General features: G+C 38.0%; 1 protein-coding gene across 1 annotated transcript in view; it reads right to left on the bottom strand.

Moving 5' to 3' along the window:
* Positions 1 to 7,517, bottom strand: part of btbd9 (BTB (POZ) domain containing 9) — a 171,166-nt gene extending 163,649 nt beyond the window's left edge. Inside the window, exon 1 of the mRNA XM_028797374.2 lies at positions 7,368 to 7,517. The gene's annotated coding sequence lies outside the window, so the exon portion shown is untranslated. The remainder of the gene's footprint in view (positions 1 to 7,367) is intronic.
* Between the last annotated feature and the right edge of the window lie 11,381 nt (positions 7,518 to 18,898).

The raw sequence follows: 18,898 nt of genomic DNA, 5'->3' as shown, positions 1-18,898 counted from the left end.
AGGATCTAAATATGCAATGGAAAGCTCTGCTTCACATTATACAGGAAAATGCCACCATGCCGTGGGCATCCCTGGACAATTAATACCACACTGAAATACATAAGTGTGCTTCTTTTTCGTGTCCTTTATTAATACATCTAACTAAAACTATAAATATGCTTAAAATCAGAAAGGAGTTTTGTTTTGTTTTATCCTGACCAGACGTAAATCCACTGAGACCCAAATGAGATGCAAATAGTAAATAGCACAGATAGCATTCAACTGTTTACTGCAATTAAAAACAGCATTGTACAGTACTGCATAGTCAAATTGTAGCAATTAAAACTTGAGTAAAGCCTAGATGATGGCTCATTCCTGCACTATTAAAGGATAAGATTGGTATTTTTCCAGTCAACGTTATTTCTTCACAGTCAAGGCATATATCAATTTAACAAATGAAATTGCATTTTAAAATGAAGCATATTTTATACATTTAAAAAGTAACTAGCCAGCTCTTGCATTATATAATGACGCTAATGGGTACCAATGGCCCAGTGTTAAACAATTCCAAATACATCCACTTTGAAGAATTAAAGGCTTCAATTTAGGAAAATGTGTCTTCCATGTTTCTGAGGCATGTTTATGAGAACAAAAGTAAACTGGAAATAATACATTTTACCACAGATCACCAATACTGCTTGTCTGGTTGCAGTTATATATAATACAACTCTTCCACCCCATCAAGCTACATTCTGATTATTATTCTTTTTTTTTTCTGCAATTCAGTTTCTTCAGCATTATGTTTGGCAATGGCTTATAACAACAAACAGATGGACACACAAACTTTGAATTATTGTTTTTATCCCCAATACTTCTTCTTCTTGACTATTACATTCTTTATTGTTATTTTAAATAGACCAAGATGCAAGTTTCACGTCGAATGGCAGCCTGGTAATGAAGAGCACACTAGTGCTGGGCGGTATACCGGTTCATACCGAAAACCGTTTTTTATTTTTTTTATGATATGGATTTTTCTTATACCGCAACACCGGTTTAAATTGCCTAAACGACGTTCGGAACGTGGCGCAGTGGGAAACTGTTCAAGTGGGGACCTTTTTCACTGCTACACCGCTAAACACAGATTTGTTGCACTAGGGCTCTTTTTCACTGCTACACCACCAAATAGTGGGCGGTAGCATAGGTATGCCGCGCAGTGAAAATGGACAGAGAGCCGAAAAAAATGAGTCACGTCTGTCGCCTGGAGATGCTTTAGTTTTAAAAGGTCAGATGTGTAAATACTGTTTCTATACTACTGGATAATACTGCAAGCCAAGTTGTACTTGTTTTATTTGTTTTCAATACAGTGTAATGTACCTGGGTACTGTGTAATATTGTGACGACATGCTGACTTTATTCTCGTACTTTGTCATTAAAGTAGAACATCGTAAACTAAACTTCATCGTAAAATGAATATTTAATTTACTAGCTTTTCTCAAACCCCGTCATAAGTTATATAGCACATTAAATGCTTTAGTTTAGTTTACGACATTCTACTTTAATTATAAAGTAAACTATGAGAATAGAGTGGAAATGTCGACTTTAATCTCGACGTATAGTTTTTTTTTTTCTTTCCTGTGTCCGTATTTTTTTTTCTTCACCGTGGCCCTAATACGATTCCGTAGGGCTATACCACAAATACAATTATAAATGCAAGTTGCAGTTGTATTATTTATGTATATAGCTTAGCTTGAAGCAAGGTCCATATTAATGCAGTTTGCCTAAATGATAGTTCAATTGGTAAAGATGTCATCACCAAGATTGCACTTGTTTTATTTTATTCTAATTTGGTGAATACTGTGTAATGCACCTGGGCTTTTGAAGCCTTGAAGTAATAGTGCAACTATCAGTAATAATACAATTATTTATTTTATTGTTATTATTTATTAGTTTAAATATTATGCAGTTTAATGATGGTAAAGTTGTTTAAAAAGTCACTTTAACGTGTCAGTGGACAGAGATTGTTAACATTAACAGAAAGTGTAGTTGTTTTACAAAAAATATTTATTTATTCCTTTTCTAAGACATGTTCAGTGCAATACAACTTTTGACAAGCACTTCTGGATATTTTCCTAAGTCTAAATACCTCTTTGGATGGTTGAAAATATGTTGTCAAAATTATAATTTAAGTTTTTGCAAAATTTGTTAAATAAAAAGGTTCTATATTTTGGCTGCATCTGTCATGCAATGTGATTTCCTTCTCTTCATTAGTGTCACCCCCTTGAAAAGTATCACTTTATGGGGCAATGCAAACCTGTATTAATACTTGTGTGCACATTAAAATGTTTTTTTTTTGTACAATGTACAATGCACTTGACAGTGGAATAGGTTATTCTTAGCCAGTAATTGCAGTGGAAAATGTGTTTAACATCCACTCATGCATGGGAAAAAAATACCGTCAAATACCGTGAAACCGGGATAATTTAGAAAAATACCGTGATATAGAATTTTGGTCATACCGCCCACCCCTAGAGCACACATAAGAGTTTCTTTTTGTACAAAAAGACACCATGGAGATCCTGGCTCTGTGAGTCAGGAATGACAGTTCTGAGCTTCCACTCTGCTTATTCTAAAACATTTATACTAAACTTACAAAACTTATGTTTTTAATTTATGTTTATAATGTCTATTCAGTTCTTGTGACTTGATTGCATGCTACATACTGTACTTACTCAGTCTTTCTTATGCTTGGCCATCAAAGCACAAACATGCATCTTAATACTGAGCGGCAGCAGGCAATATCAATGTGAATTAATGAAATAATTGAATGACGGTGAGTAAAGTTGTGACTTTTTTCAGTTATTGTTGCCTAGTTGCCTACAGAACAGAGACACCACTTCACATCTGGGCATCAAATTTTTAATGTAAATAACAGCACTTGGGTATGACTTTCCAAGGTGATTGGGAGGACGCCAAGGTAGAAGACGAGCAACCAGTACAGAAAAGAGCTGCACAGCCGGTCTACTTTTAAAACACAGAATCTCACGAACATATTTTGTTTTTCACTTTTTATATTTTTAAAATAGCATGCTTTTTCACATTGGAAACCTGGTACCCATTAGCTCTATTATAAAATGCAAGAGGAGGCTTGTTATTTCTTAAAATATACAAATTACGCTTCATTTTAGAATATAATATTAAGTGACAAAATGACTATATACCACCATATACCATATATAAAAGCACAATTTTGGCTTTCTTACCATTTCAATAAATCCACCGAATCCCACTTACTAGCTACTTGCCATCCTGCAACAGACTGCACTCCCATTATTTATGTAATGGAGTTCAGTACGGGTATATGGTATGCTCATAGCAATTTCATTTTGTTGAGTGCAAGTCCTTTCTACTCAAGTAAAGTACAAAGATGCTTACTGGTAAATCTATATTTCATTGCAGATGACAAATGGGCAGAGATACCTTCTTGATTTTTACTACAGAGTTCTCATGTTGTTCCTTAACTCACATAGAAAGTGATGTTACTCAAAACAAAGATGTGCAAACAAGAGATCTGAGTAAAAGATGGAAGAACAAAAGCATATACATTCACAGCCATTTTTAAAATGTTTTCTCATGATAACAAGCTTAACACTCATTGAAAGTACAACACAAACAACTTTCACGTGTGCCATTGTCACTGTATATTTAAGTATGACTAAAGCTGATTTATTAATACAAAAGTCTGCCTTGGAATGTATTTGTCACCAGAAATAACAAAAATTACATCCAAATGAAACTGTTATCATTTACTTATTTTCAATAACTAATTACAATAACTAATTTTCAAATGTGGCTAACGTAGGAATGTTGGAATTTGGAGTTAAATGTACTGTATATATGTAAAGTGCTGTGAAAAAGTATTTGTCCTCTTCTTAATATCCCATTTTTTTTAATTGGTCACAATGAATTGCTTCAGATCTTTAGACAAAATGTATCATTAAAGGGAACAAGAGAAAATATGTAACACCATTTCTAAATTGCTTCTTAATATTATTTAAGTAATACTTATCCAACACCCACATTGCCCATGTGAAAAAGAAACTGCCCCTAAGTTACTCACTCAAACAGTTGACCAAAGTTGACCAAAGTTAATTGATAGACTCAACTGACTGAATACATCTAGACCTGATTGCAACCAGCCCTGTTCAATCTAAATCACACCATAAATTGACCCCTACCTTGACAATGAAATATGACCCATACCTTGACAATTAAATAGTCACCACAAGATTTCTAGAAGAACACAATGCCAATCAAGATGAGGAAAAAAAAAGATGTTATCATTCAGGAAAAGGTTACAGAACCAGAATTTCTAAGGCTCTGGGACTCGACTCCACCACAAACATTTGGAACAATGGTGAATCTTTTCTGGAAAGGTTAGCCTGCCAAACTTACCCCAAATCCACAGTAACAACTTATTCAAGAAACCACAGAGGTAACCAGTAGAATATCCAAACAAAAGCAGGCATCACTAGCTTTAGATAAGGTCAATATCCAGGACTCCAAAATATGAAAGAGACAGACAAAAAATGGGATTCATGGGAAAATAGCAAAACTCTGCTATCCAAAAATAACATCACTGCTCATCTCACTTTTGCAAAGAAACAAATTGATGATTCCCCATGCCTTCTGGAATAGTGTTCAATGGAAAAGCGAGACAAAAGTAGAACTCTTTGGATGACACTTTGGTCTCATTTTGTCTGGCATCAGGATAATACAGTACTACACAGCAAGACCGTCATACACACAATAAAACATAGGGTTATTACTGTGATGGTTTGGGGATGCATTTCTGCCTTGGGAACTGGAGGACTTGTTATTATTGAAGAATTCTGCACCTTAGCAGAATATTCTTAAAGAGAATGCCTGGTCATTTGTCCATGACCTGAAGCATAACTGGGTTATTTACCAGAACAGTGACCCAAAACACAAGCAAAAATCCACAACTGGATGGCCAAGAAGGAAAAAACTAAAGTTTCGAAGTGACCTAGTCAAAGTCCTGAACTTAGTATTGATGAAATGCTGTGGCAGGACCTAAAATAAGCAGTTCAAGCTCAGAAACTTCACAGTGTGCACGAATTAAACTGGTTCTATAAATGAGAATGGGCTAAAATTCCTCAACTGCAATGCTAACTGATATCAAATTACAGGAAGCAATACAGTATTTAGTTGTGTTTATTTTTGCTAAAGGCGCTGCAACCAAGAATTAAAAAAAAACTGCAGTAATGACTTTTTCACCTGCATGACAGGGTTGTTGGATAACGTTGTTCCTCAAATGAAGTTAACAATTTTAAAATTGTATTGTGTGTTCATTCAAGTTTATTTCCTCTAATATTGTCGTTTATTCAAACATTTGAAGCTATTCATGAAGTAAAATATTCAAAAACAGATGATATTAGTAAGGGGATAAATATTTTTACAACAATATATAATTTCAAAATGAAAAATTTCCATTAGGTCACAAAGACTCCAAGACTATGGATACATCTGGGTCTCATTTTTTCTGGTTAAGGTCAATTTTTATTTTCCATATGTATGTATGTATTTCTAAGGGCGTCTGATGGGGAAGTAAGCCTACCTGGGAAGGAAGTGCTGCAGCACAAAGCCGTTTTAGGATTTTTCAATGTAGTCTCCCTGAAGGTTAAGGCACTTTGCCACCAGTGTTCCAAACTCCATATGCCTTCGGAAAAAAATTAAACTTCCTGCAAGTCACACCACTGCACCACCTCATTAATGACAGTATCATCTGTGTGAAAATGATGACCAAGCAGGTGTTTCCTCATCTCAGGAAAGGGAAAGAAGTCAGAAGGTGCCAAATCCAGAGAATAAGAAGGATAGGGTAACAGTTTGAAGTTGAATTCTTGCAGTGTTTTCACTGTCACATGTACTCTGTGTCTGCGGTGGGTTGGCACCCTGCCCGGGATTGGTTCCTGCCTTGTGCCCTGTGTTGGCTGGGATTGGCTCCAGCAGACCCCCGTGACCCTGTGTTCGGATTCAGCGGGTTAGAACATGGATGGATGGATGGATGTACTCTGTGTGGTGGAGCAATGTCATGATGAAAGAGAACTCTGAGGGACAACTTTTCGACTCACACTATATTTTATAATCATTGTAAGTCTGTGCTGGGCTTTTTAAGTGGCAATGAGTATAATATGAATACAACATACCAGGAAATGATACTGTAAAAGTGTGATCAAAGCAATATTTTTCATTTTAAGCTTAACCTGAAATTTTCATCTATGTCAATCTTTGCTCTCTTGCAAGTGTATACCAGCACAAATTGAGAAATATAGGAAAATTACCTCTACCAGCATATAATTAACAAATAATTTACAGAAGATTAACAGTGAAACTTATACTGACAAAATAAAGTATAGAAAGCAGTCAGTTTAAGTAATGGATCATCTTCCACTCAAAACAATATCTGCTGACAAAACTAGAATTTTAGACTTTTTGAGGTGTAAGGTTATCACAAAATGGATTTAACTGATGGTAAAGCTTGTTTTTTTCATGTAGAATAATGATACATTCCTCTAAGTATCTACATTGATCATTAAAAAACTACTGTGTTCTTCCATCTATTTCAAAAGAGTGAGTTGGTGTGCTGTACACGCTCCTTGCCCACAACTGCGAAAATACTTCTCGTAACCATAGCAACAATCAAGGCCTACATGAAGGACGCTCTCGCCAATCCTGATCATTTCGATGTATAGTACCACCACCCCTGGAGTGTGTGTGTGTATGTGTGTGTGAGCGCGCGACACAGCGACTGAGAAACAGAGACAGGCTGAGTCCGAGACACACGTAAGGTGTGTGCAACAGCTTTCGTGCAGCCGTTATTGCTCTTCTTGCACGTATGATTATCCAGAAACAAGTACTTAACAGATCTGTAAGTAACAACCCAACACTAGTACTCGTACTGGGATGATCGCACAAAAAGCATATGAACTAAATATAAAAAGCACCATCTAATAGTAAAATCTCCTATATACCTCTAATGAGACACCGCCTCTGGCTCCATCTCGTGAGTCAAGGACATAAACATCATCGCCTGGTACGCGTGGTTTATGTCTGTGAGGTGACACGCCTATGCTGTCTGTACATTTCCCAGTGTGGAAGACTACGTGCATATAAAACGCCAGCGGTTATTGTTTAATGATCTCTAAAATACACACAAAAGCAAATCTCACACGTTCTGAGAAGCTATAGAATGCGTACCTTCTCAGCCCAGGTATGCATACACGCGTGCGGGCATTTCAGAACGAAACAGATACCTTGAAATACCCAAACTAACCCCTCAACAACTAAGTAGAAAACTGCTATCTACTCACCAAAACTATTTTCCACTGGTTTTCTACGAGTCTCCTCCAGAACAGAACGTTTCTCTTTAAATCCCTGATTCTTGTGTTTTTGTTTACACAATCCGGCTTTTCCGTCAGTCCCGGAAAAGGCACAACTTGGCGTGAATTAGCACGTTCAACGTCACCGTACGTGCGCGTTACCGTCGCCGCTGGGAGAATGTCACATGCTCGCGCAAATCTGGCATAAAAGCTCCTCTTAAATTCACATTCACAGGGAGAGCAATGAGTGTACGTTACTTTGGATTTATCGTGGAAATATTTATTCATTAAACATGATAACCTGATTTGTCATTTTTATAGCCCTCAGCTAAACCGTAATAAAAAAAACTACAGAATATGTTTATGCATCATTGAATTAAGTAATTAAGAATAGCAAGTTAGAATAATAATAATAATAATAATAATAATAATAATAATAATAATACAATTTATTTATATAGCGCCTTTACCATGCTCAAGGCACTTACAGAATATAAGAAAGAACGGCAGGGTATACAATATATAGCACTGTACAAACCAGATGAATAAATAAAGAAGATTACGACAGTGAATTCTGAGAAAAAAAAGCCTAACAGACAACATAATTGATGGTCTAGCACACACACATACAGGCATCTTGACAGTGACGTAAACTGAGAGAAGGGTAATAAAGTCAAGTAGAGCTAAAAGCCTTCCTGAACAGATGAGTTTTTAGTTGTTTTTTAAAAGAATTCATGGAGTCAGCTGATCTAATTAATTTCGGTAGGTCATTCCAGAGTCTGAGCGCTATACAGCTGAAGGCCTTGTCACCCATGGAGTGTAGATTAGTGTGGGGCACAACAAGATTGCCAGAATCAGAGGACCTTAGTGGGCAGGCAGGCACATAGTGATGGAGAAGGTCACTGATGTAGTTTGATGCAAGGTTATTTAAGGCTTTGTTGGTTATTAGTAGGATTTTATATTCGATTCTGTAAGACACAGGGAGCCAGTGAAGATGGAGCAGGATGGGTATGATGTGCTCGCTGCTGCTGGTTCAAGTAAGGACTCTTGCAGCTGAGTTTTGTATAAGCTGAAGCTGTGATATAAGATTAGAAGGGACACCTGCCAGTAGGGAATTACAATAATCAATGGGGGATGTGATAAAAGTATGGACAAGTTTCTCAGCATTAGAGAAGGGGAGGAAGGAGCAAACACGGGATATGTTTCGGAGGTGAAAGTAAGAAAGTTTCTTAATATGATTTATGTGGGCGGAATAAGAGAGGGAGGAATCAAAAATGACACCAAGATTCTTTACAGTAGAGGCAGGTCTGATGAGATCATCACCAAGATGGACTGGGAAAAAGCTAATTTTATTAAGTTGAATTTTAGTCCCAATTTTCAGGAGTTCAGTTTTGTTGCAATTTAATTTTAAAGATTTCTGCTCCATCCAGGTTTTAATTTCACTAAGGCAGGTTGTGAGCTGAGAAAGCTCTGATGAAGTTCCACTTTTAACATTGAAGTAGAGTTGAGTATCATCTGCATAAAAATGATAACCCAGTCCATAGGTACGGATAATATGACCAAGAGGAAGCATGTAAATACAGAAGAGAAGAGGGCCAAGGACAGAGCCCTGAGGAACTCCTTGTGTGACTGGTGCTGAGCTGGATCTGCTGTTGCCAAGACTAACAAACTCTTGCCTATCAGTCAAATAGGATTTGAACCACTGGAGGGCAGTGCCAGAGATACCCAGCATGTTCTCCATTCTGGACAGTAGAATGTCATGTCTGACAGTGTCAAATGCTGCGCTGAGGTCTAATAGAATTTAGTTGTCCAGAGTCTGCTACCTAAGCAAATCATTGGTTACCCGTAGCAGAGCAGTTTCACAGCTGTGCCGCGCCCTGAAACCAGACTGAAAGGGTTCCATCAAATTATTAGAGGTTAGGTAATTGGTGAGTTGGGAAACTACAACACGCTCAAGAACTTTTGACAGGAAAGGTAAGTGGGAAATAGGCCGGAAATTGTTAAGATTGTCAGCATCAAGACCAGATTTTTTTAACACTGGGGTTACAGAAGCAATTTTAATAGTGTGCGGCACAGAGCCAGTGTCAAGGGATGAGTTTATTATTGTTGTAACAGTCGGGATTATGGCATGAAGGCAGGATTTAAGTAGTATGCTGGGGATGGGGTCCAGTACACAAGTAGTCGGTCTCATCTTACAAAGCAGGGGGCTCATGTATAAATGGTGCGTACGCACAGAAATGTTGTGTAAGAATGTTTCCACGTTCAAATCGCGATGTATAAAACCTACACTTGGTGTAAAGCCACGCACTTTTCCACGGTACCTCATACCCTGTCGTACGCAGGTTCTCCGCTCGGTTTTGCTGACTGGCGGCACTCAGCGTCAAAGCAGTGCTACTGTTCTTGTGTGGAATCCTTTCTTAGATCCACATCCACAATGGCGGCTTTATCAAATACACTGAAATTAACCGCATATCGTTCATAAATTTAATGCATCTGATTGTAATTAACCTCTAACAATATAATGGTCCACAGAATGGTCAAACTATTCTAAATACCATAACTGCTTTAGCGTTGTTACTCTCATTGCACCTTCTTCTTCTTCTGTCAGCTGCTCCCGTTAAGGGTTGCCACAGCGGATCATCTTTTTCCATATGACTCTCACTGTACCACTCGGAGTATTTATATCACTGTATCTGAGTGTGAATCACTGATCTACAGCGATTGGAAAGAGAATTATCGGTATACAGCATCAAGCACTCTCTGCCTCAGCCATTCTCTGTTTGAACTGCTCTCATCCGACCAATGCTTCACAGCCTTTTCTGGTCGGACCTCGTGGTTCACAAACAGTTTCATCCCAAGAACTATAAACACACTCAGTCAGTCCCTCAAGTGCTCCTTGTAGAACTGTTTGTACTTGCAAATTACCGTGAGGTAATTGTACTTAGGATAGTTATAATATTGCACAACCTGAGCCACTTTATAAAGCTCATACAGTATTTACATATGATGACGATATAATTTTTAAGATGAAATGCAGCAAAATATATCGATTATATTATACAGATAAAACTTTAACTTTAACTACATGGTGCCGCAGTGCTAGCAAGGAGCTGGCTCTCCATTCACGGATTGTTCCTGCCTCGCGCTGTTTTCATGCTGTGGCTGGCACGACACTGGAAGGATAGATGGATAGAATAATTAAACATTACGAAGATATTTCGATGTTCTTAAAAGTTTTGAAAAATCGGCGTTCTAAGCTTACAGATGGCTTAACGTCCATTACAGAGCTGATTGTATGGCGATTGGGTATTTGGAGAAAGAAAAGTAAGGATAGGAATTGGGGGTTAGTACGTTTGAAAAAGACAGAACTTCTGTAATAAAGCATTTCATTGAAGGTCGCACATGGCGCAGCAAGCATCTTGTTGCTGTAAGACATGAACAATCACTGCGCCACCATGTTCCCATGTTTAATAACATGCTTTAACGTATATCATCATGAAAATGATATCACATATACTTCTCAGTATTTGAATTACTCAGAGAGCTGTAATATTACAAATGTAATGGGTTCTGTGTCCTGTCGGAGGAAGAGCACGTAGTGATTTAGGCACATAGAACACATATAAGATCAAATACAGTACATAACAAAGCATTTAACATGCTACTTTAGTTACGATGGGATTTGAGAAACTAGTAAATTAAACGATTTTAAGATGAAGTTTATGATGTTCTGTTTTAATGACAAAATAAACTACGTGATTAAAGTGGAAATTTCGAGATTAAAGTTGACATTTAGTGCTTTTTTCACACTGTGTGCCTTTTTTTTCACTGTACCCTAATAAGCTTTAATATGACACTCAGACGGTGGGCTACGAGTCGCCTTTTCACGCCGACTTTGATATCTGACAACTTTTTTACTTCGGGCACTGTGCGACTTTGTGAACTTGAGCTTTTGAGTTTCTCCGATACACTATGTCACTCGATCAACTTCCTTTTGTTGCTTATATAACTGTTTAAACCAACAAATAGTACGTTTTTCTTTGCCTCCATTTGGTATTCGATGAATTTCTTCTATTTTTCCTCGTACTTTTGCCATTGCCTTTTCACAGAACGCTGGGCTTAAGGGCTATTTATATTGATTTGCATATTCAAAGAGGCGTAATTCTGGGAGGAGTTGGGGCGGAACAGCAAGCGCGTGCACGTGTGTTTATTTCCATGCTGAGCGGGATTTATGTAGTGGAAGAACGCGGAAGTTGGCGAACGCACAGATTCCTGCATCTGGATTTTTCTGTAAATAAGCACATTTCGGCTTTTGTGCTTATGTCATGTTATGGTGCGAATTCTACGCACGGCGTTATGCATGAGGCATATTATTAACAAACGCAGATGTGACTGGTGAGAACTTAGAGAAGGAGCTGAATGGAGTGGGAAAACAGGGAGAGATATAAACAGATGATGTATTTATGTTAGTTGAATTATTTAGATCTTTAATTTTGTTATGGAAAAAGTGGAGGAATTCCTCACAGACTTCAGTAGAAGAGGTAGTTGGGCCAGATGCGGGTTTGAGTAGTTTATTAACTACAGAGAACAAAACCCCTGGGTTATCGTGGCTGCTTTCTATTATTCTGCCATAATGGGTGTTCTTGGCAGCAGTTAGTGCTTCTCTGTAAGCTCTTTGGTGGTCAGAGAAAGCCTGGATATGAACAGTGAGGGAAGTCTTACATGACATTCTCTCAAGGCGTCGGCCAGCTGCTTTCATAGATCGCAATTCTGAGTTATACCAAGGAGCTGAACGCTTAAAGGAAACCTCCTTATGTTTTAAAGGAGCTGTTTTATCTAATGCTGAATGAAGGGCTGAGTTATAGTGGTCAACAAGACTAGTGTTGACGGAATAGGTGCAGACAGTAGAAGATCAGAAATGGATCTAGAAAGGATAAAGGGACAGATATTTTTAAGGTTTCTGTAAGAAATTTGTCGTTTACAGGTAAGAGGAGGGAAAGGCAGTGAGACAGTGAAAAATACTGCTTTATGGTCAGAGTCCCAAATCAGTGCTATAAATGTTGGCAAGAGATAGTCCAGAAGTGCAGATCAGATCCAATATAAGACTACCAGAGTGGGTGGGAAAATCAACATGTTGTGTCAAGTCAAAACAGTCCAGTAAGGATAGGAAGTCATTTCTCAATTTAGATGTGGGGATGTCAATATGGATGTTGAAATCACCAAGAAGGATAATTCTCTGAGAGTAAGAGCTTAGGTGGGTCAAAAGTTCAATCAGATCGGATAAGAAGGATGCATTGTATTTTGGGGATGATAAAGAACAATGAGTGAGACGGGACCTAATTCCGTTATTAGTTTAAGAGCCAGGCACTCAAAAGACAATGGACAGTCAATTGGGATACATTTGATGTAATAATAATGTAACCATATCCTAACTACAGTGGCTGTGTAAGTGTGCACCCTAGTGCTTACGTTTTCATGCCACTGACTGATAAAATGAGCACAAATGCAGTGTAAACAACTAACGCAGACATATAATATATTATGTTAATTTATATTCTATTATGCTTCACATTGTGTACTTTGGGGGTCCCGAGTATTCATGTCACTAGTATTCCAATGAAGCTGATCATGTACTTGAAGTGATCCTTTAAATGAATAGTGAGGAATTTAAGGATGAGTAAATTTGTACTTACAGAATGATGAAGCTGCCACCAGCGCAACAGAATAACTGTTTTGTAGATAGTTCGTTTAGAAAAACTAGCATCAGCCTAGAATTGGGTTTTGGCTTGCAACGGATGCTGCCCATGTTTTGACTCTGCAAACCAGGGTTGTCAAGCGTTTGTAAATTTACGAGTTCGTAAAAAAGTACTACCTCGTCCGTAAATCCGTAAAAAACACTGTCCGCAAATGCTATCTCACTTTCAGCGAACTAAACATTCCAGTGAGCTCCCGTGTCAAGAAATTAGTGTAGATCTACTGACCATTAAATTTTTCCTAAGTAGATTGATGAATCTGCGTCGTGGCTTCCAACTCAGAACGAAGCGTATCCTAATAGGTCAATGTTATCAATCAGTGATGATGGATTATGAGAAAAAGGTCACTTAAGCGGAAAAATGGAACCTGACATGGTGAGTAATGATGACAATCCCCACCAAAAATAGACAGTGCTCAATTCTGTCAACTTGGGCGAGGGACACTGAATTTATGCAATGGATACGATCGGAAAAGCACAGCAGTAAAACTACATTCTGCATATGGTGCAAAAAAACACTTGCTATTGCGTCGGGTTGTGTGAAAGATATGCGTGGTCACTCTAGTAGTATGAAGCATTATGTCACAGGTGTCTGGTCACACTTCTAGGTAATCTAACTTAGACACCATTAAAATATCCGACTACGCCACCCAGTTTTATTAAGAGACTGGGAACTCCTGAAATTTACCAATAATAGCACACAGGTTTCTTTAAATTGGGCGGTGAGTAAACACACAATGAAAGACACAACAGTAATTTCAGAAAAAGGCAACAGTAAGTTCTATTGTACAAGACAATATAAGGTACATTAAAAAGATAAACGAACATAACAGAACCTAAACCTATCAGGAATTAATTTCCTTTTTTGTAAAAGGAAAATACACAGTCCACGCTCTAAAAGTCCGTAAAAACAAGAATTGGAGGATACAACCTTTAGTGGTGCAGAGTCCAGTTTGGGCACTGTGTTACCCCAATACTTAATTGTTCATGGATGCACTCTGTTCCCCGGCAGAAGTTGTGTCAAATTGTTGACTCCCTGTCAGCGTCTCTTCGTTGTTCCTTTTTCTTCCACTCTGGGCTCCTTGTGTTGCTGTGACCTAGGCACGCCTCATTTCTCGTCTGTCAGCTTCGCTTGGTCCTCTCATGCGGCTTCCCTCTTTCGCTGGACCCACAACTGGCGTCTCCTTGTGGAGCTGTCTCTTCCTCCCTGGAAGTAAATGTTGCCGTCCTTGTGCCTCACGTCGTGCCAGCCAGGTACCCTTGTCTGCCTGCGAGCCCCTGTGCCCTGTCCGAGTGTCTTGGCAGCGTTTCCTGTGGACTCTCCCTCCTGCCTTCTGCTGGCCAGCAGTTTATATTTACTTCACCCCTCTGTTGTCAGTCCTGGACAAACGGTTTAATCAATGGCACATCTAAATTGCCTGGGTTTAACAATTAATAAAAACACAAGTTAACAAAATGTATGGTTACCAAACATTAATAAGTACAGATATGCTGATTAGGAACCAATATTTCCAAGCCAGGTAAATACAGACATTCTACCAAGGCCAGACTTCAAAGCAGTGACTCCCTGGCAAGACAGCAAATACCATTAATAAGTACAGACATGCTGATTAGAAACCAATATTTCCAAGCCAGGTAAATACAGACATTCTTCTAAGGCCAAACTTCAAAGCAGTGACTCCCTTGCAGGACAGCAAATACCACTAATAAGTACAGATATGCTGATTAGAAACCAATATTTCCAAGCCAGGTAAATACAGACATTCTCTAAGGCCAAACTTCAAAGCAGTGATTCCCTTGCAGGACAGCAAACACCATTAATAAGTACAGATAGCCTTTTAACTTCTCACCCCCCAGTCCCAACAGTGGGTGCCTAATGAAACCACCCAGTGCACAAAAAAAAATGTAAGTGTCCCCCTCTGACATCTAAGCAATTGTAAAGGGAAGCACAAGGTAACAAAGACAGATCTGAAGATGGTCAAGTTTCTTATACATATAGTTTACCTTTAAACGTAATGGATGACCTCAGTAATCATGCTATAAAGAACGTTAAACAAATAACCGAAACTGGATTTAGTGAATAGGTGCAGAAACCTACACTTTTTTTATTTGACTCTGAACAAGATCAAATGCAATATCGTATGGTAGATATAGAAAGAGCTGACTTCGAAACAATTTTCAATGTGATATTGAGATATTGTCGGGAAGACAACGTTCCTCTAACAAATGTTATTGCAATTGGATGATGATTGGGACAAAAAACTCGATCGGTACTTATTCATGGCGTTTCAGCCTAGAGTGCTTCACATAGTAGTTGTCACTCTCGGCGCTCTGCTCACCTGATTCATGTAAAATTTTGTCCAATATACTGTATATATGCATATATATATGCATCCACTATGCAAACAGTTGCAAACGAAATCAGCTTTACAGAGAGTTCCAGGCTTTCACAGAGGTTGATGAATTGAAAATATTGAACCCTTGCTCAACTACATGGCTGTTATCTTGAGTGTGTGCAAATGATCCTTAATCAATATAATGCCCTGATAAGTTACTTTAAGTCGTCAGATGAAAATTACATTGTTTACTGTAGAACGGATTTCTCAGCAACTGTCTGATCAAATAACAAAATGTCGATTACTTTTTTTATTTTCAATGCTACTGCCAGCATTCATGTACTATCCCTGTATTATATGGTGAGTGTGTTACCTTGGTGAGAACACTGCTCTCATATTTAATTAAACATTCTGCAGTAGCTAATCTGTCTGCTGAAGATCTTACAGAACTTAACATCACAGACTCAGAAAACTATGAGGTGAAGCAGTGCATTTTTATTGTAACAAAAACCAGAAGAGCACTATTGGAGGTTCAGGATAAGCAAGCAGTTGATAGATTTATGGATGTTTTAATACAGTCCTATGTCAGTTCAGTGACCAGTGTGAAAAAACATGTGCCACACAACAATAAAGTATTGAGGCTAGCAAGAATCCTTCAACCACAACTCAGCAAGCTCAAGTGATGTCGTCCAGCTTTACCATACTGCACAGTTGAAGAGGAATGTATATTTTCACAGATGAATTTGATAAAGACTGACATTAGAATTCAGATTTCACCCCACTGAGATATCTCAAATACAGCATGCTGTAAAAAGTTTTCAAATTTGAACACACTTCCATTTAAAAAGTGTAAGCAATTTTTTTTTAAATCATCCATCTTAAAAGGGAGAAACATCGTGTGCAATCTCAAGTAATGATAAATTTATTTTATTAAAATTACCTTGGAAGACTTTTGTACATTATGTATTTTTTCTCTTTTGCATGTATAGTAGTGGCTTCGAACAGCAAAACAGATCTCCAGTACAGGTCCATCAGAGTCACATATGTGACATGTGTAACAATTGACATGAGTGTTTGGTGACATTGTCTGGTTGTACCATTTCATCATTACAGTAAAAAATCTGAAAAGGCATTCGAAACCTGTGAATTACCTGGAAAGGATCACCTGACTCGGGTGGCCAATGAAAGCTAAAAAGGGAGAGCAAGAATTGTCGGTGGTAGTCCATGAAGTTCAGCAGCATATCCTTCAAATAAGGAACAATAAAACAGCAACACCTTAGGAAAAGGAAATGATGTGGAGGAATTTAATTGATAGTGAATGCATAAATCAGTTAATCAGTGAAATCCGTGTAAAATTTTTGTGGTAAATCGTTGCATAGTGCAAAATGTATCCCTGACGATATTACTCTACTTGAACAGTTATATGCCCTCAAATAAGCACTGTGTTCTGTTTTTGTAATTTTAATATCATCAAAAAAGTGTAACACCCGTGGCATTAAGAGTTCAACATACATAAGGATATTCTACTTGTTACCATGAGTGATGGTATAGGTATCCACAGAAGAGGAGAGTCTTTAGAGGTGTTTCTTTAAAAGGCGATGGATTCCACAGAAGGGATGAAGCTGGGCAGCTTGTTCCACTAGTGGGTCGCTTATCAGTTGTTATTGCTCAAAAGTGTTGTGGTTGGTTTAAATTTGATTGCTCTACCTGTGAAACGGTGAAATTCCCCTTTTATTGTGATTATTTCTGTTTTGGGAATACAGAATACAGCTTGTACATCTGTGTGTGTGTGAGCAGATGCCACTTCAAAGTTACTCACACTTTTCTTATCGTTTTGCCAATATGTGTGGCATCTCCAAAACTGTGAAGTAAACAGCCCTTCAACAACAGCGGAGTGGTGGCTCTGAGGCTAGGGATCTGCACTGGCAATCGGAAGGTTTCCGGTTCGAATCCCATAAATGCCAAACGGGACTCTACTGTGTTGGGCCCTTGAGCAAGGCCCTTAACCTGCAATTGCTGAGCGCTTTGAGTAGTGAGAAAAGTGCTATATAAATGCAAAGAACTATTATTAAATAAAAAAGATGGAAAATCTCTGTGATTTGCATCAATGTCAGCTAAAAGCCACAATGTGTGACACTGAGCATGTCATGTTTTAGAAGGTTGCTCAGATACTGTATATTAAAGCCTTGGTGCAAAATTGTAATGTTCATGCAGACACTTATCTGGGCATGCCACAATTTCTGATCGTGGTCTGATTATGGGCAGAATTTGGTGAAACATTTGTGCTTCTGTGTCAATTGTTCATTAAGGAAGGGGCATGCCATTTTCAACATTTCATCATTTTTTTCTGCTTCTTAAATAGTATAGCTAGGATCAGCATTTCTGATAGGACATTTACAGACTTTGATCTTATGATTAGATGCTCTGCTCCTTAATTATTGAGGCTATGAAGCATTAATCGTTCACATTAAACTTGTATTTTTGAGGGATCGTTTCAGGGCATTAATTGCCCCTATAACTTAGCTGGATTTTGTCAAATCATTCTGTCTAAAACAGGCAAATCCTGATCCTGTTCTAAAAAGCAGGATTAGCAAGTTTATTTGCATCTTTGGCCATATTGATTATGTAATTCTGTCTTAAAGCTTGTTCTAGAAACATGTTTGGCTAAATACAGAGTTTCTGAAATAGAATTAGCCCAATTTCCATGAACCCTGGTCTACTTTAACCAGATTTCAAATGAATCCTGCTTTCTGGGACAGGTCCCTGCTGTCACTTTTCAGGATTAGAAACCAAAGCATGATTCACTAAGTGTACAGAAAGCTCTAAATATCATACCATCCAGCCTATTCATAGCTTAATGATTTGACACAATGTGGATTTGTTTGGTGCTGCTTGAAAACTATGTAAATGGCCATAAACAAAATGAGCAAGCTTTTAGAGACAGGTTGGATTTTTTTGCCCATCAGCTTATGAGCTGATTTAGGCTCCCAAGAGCCACTCAGTTTTTCTAACATAATTTGGACAATTGACAGCATTCATAACAATAAGAGCACCTAGTGAGAATGATGCTGCTTTTGTTAACCGTGAGCAGTGATATTTTGGTTATGGCGATGTGATTTTTATGAACGCTTCTTACATAATGCTTAAATCCATATACAGTATGCCATTTATCACACCACACTGACTTGTTACTGAAGATTCTTCTTGAACTCAGTGCTGTATTTTGTATTTAAAGAAGCATCAGCCTTTCTTAAGCCAAACAAATATTTTAATCTATTGTATGCATTGTTTTTTTTTTTTAGATGACGTATGCAGGGCCCTACTACAAATGACTGGTGTCAGTAAGGCTCCCCATTTAAAAATTAAAACTATTAAAAATAAAATAAATATATCCTGCCAAGGTAGGTGCTGACCATGTGTGACCCTTAACTGGA

Source organism: Erpetoichthys calabaricus, chromosome 3, assembly GCF_900747795.2.
Source record: "Erpetoichthys calabaricus chromosome 3, fErpCal1.3, whole genome shotgun sequence".
Lineage (NCBI taxonomy): Eukaryota > Metazoa > Chordata > Cladistia > Polypteriformes > Polypteridae > Erpetoichthys > Erpetoichthys calabaricus.
This window is presented reverse-complemented; position numbering and strand designations above follow the sequence as displayed.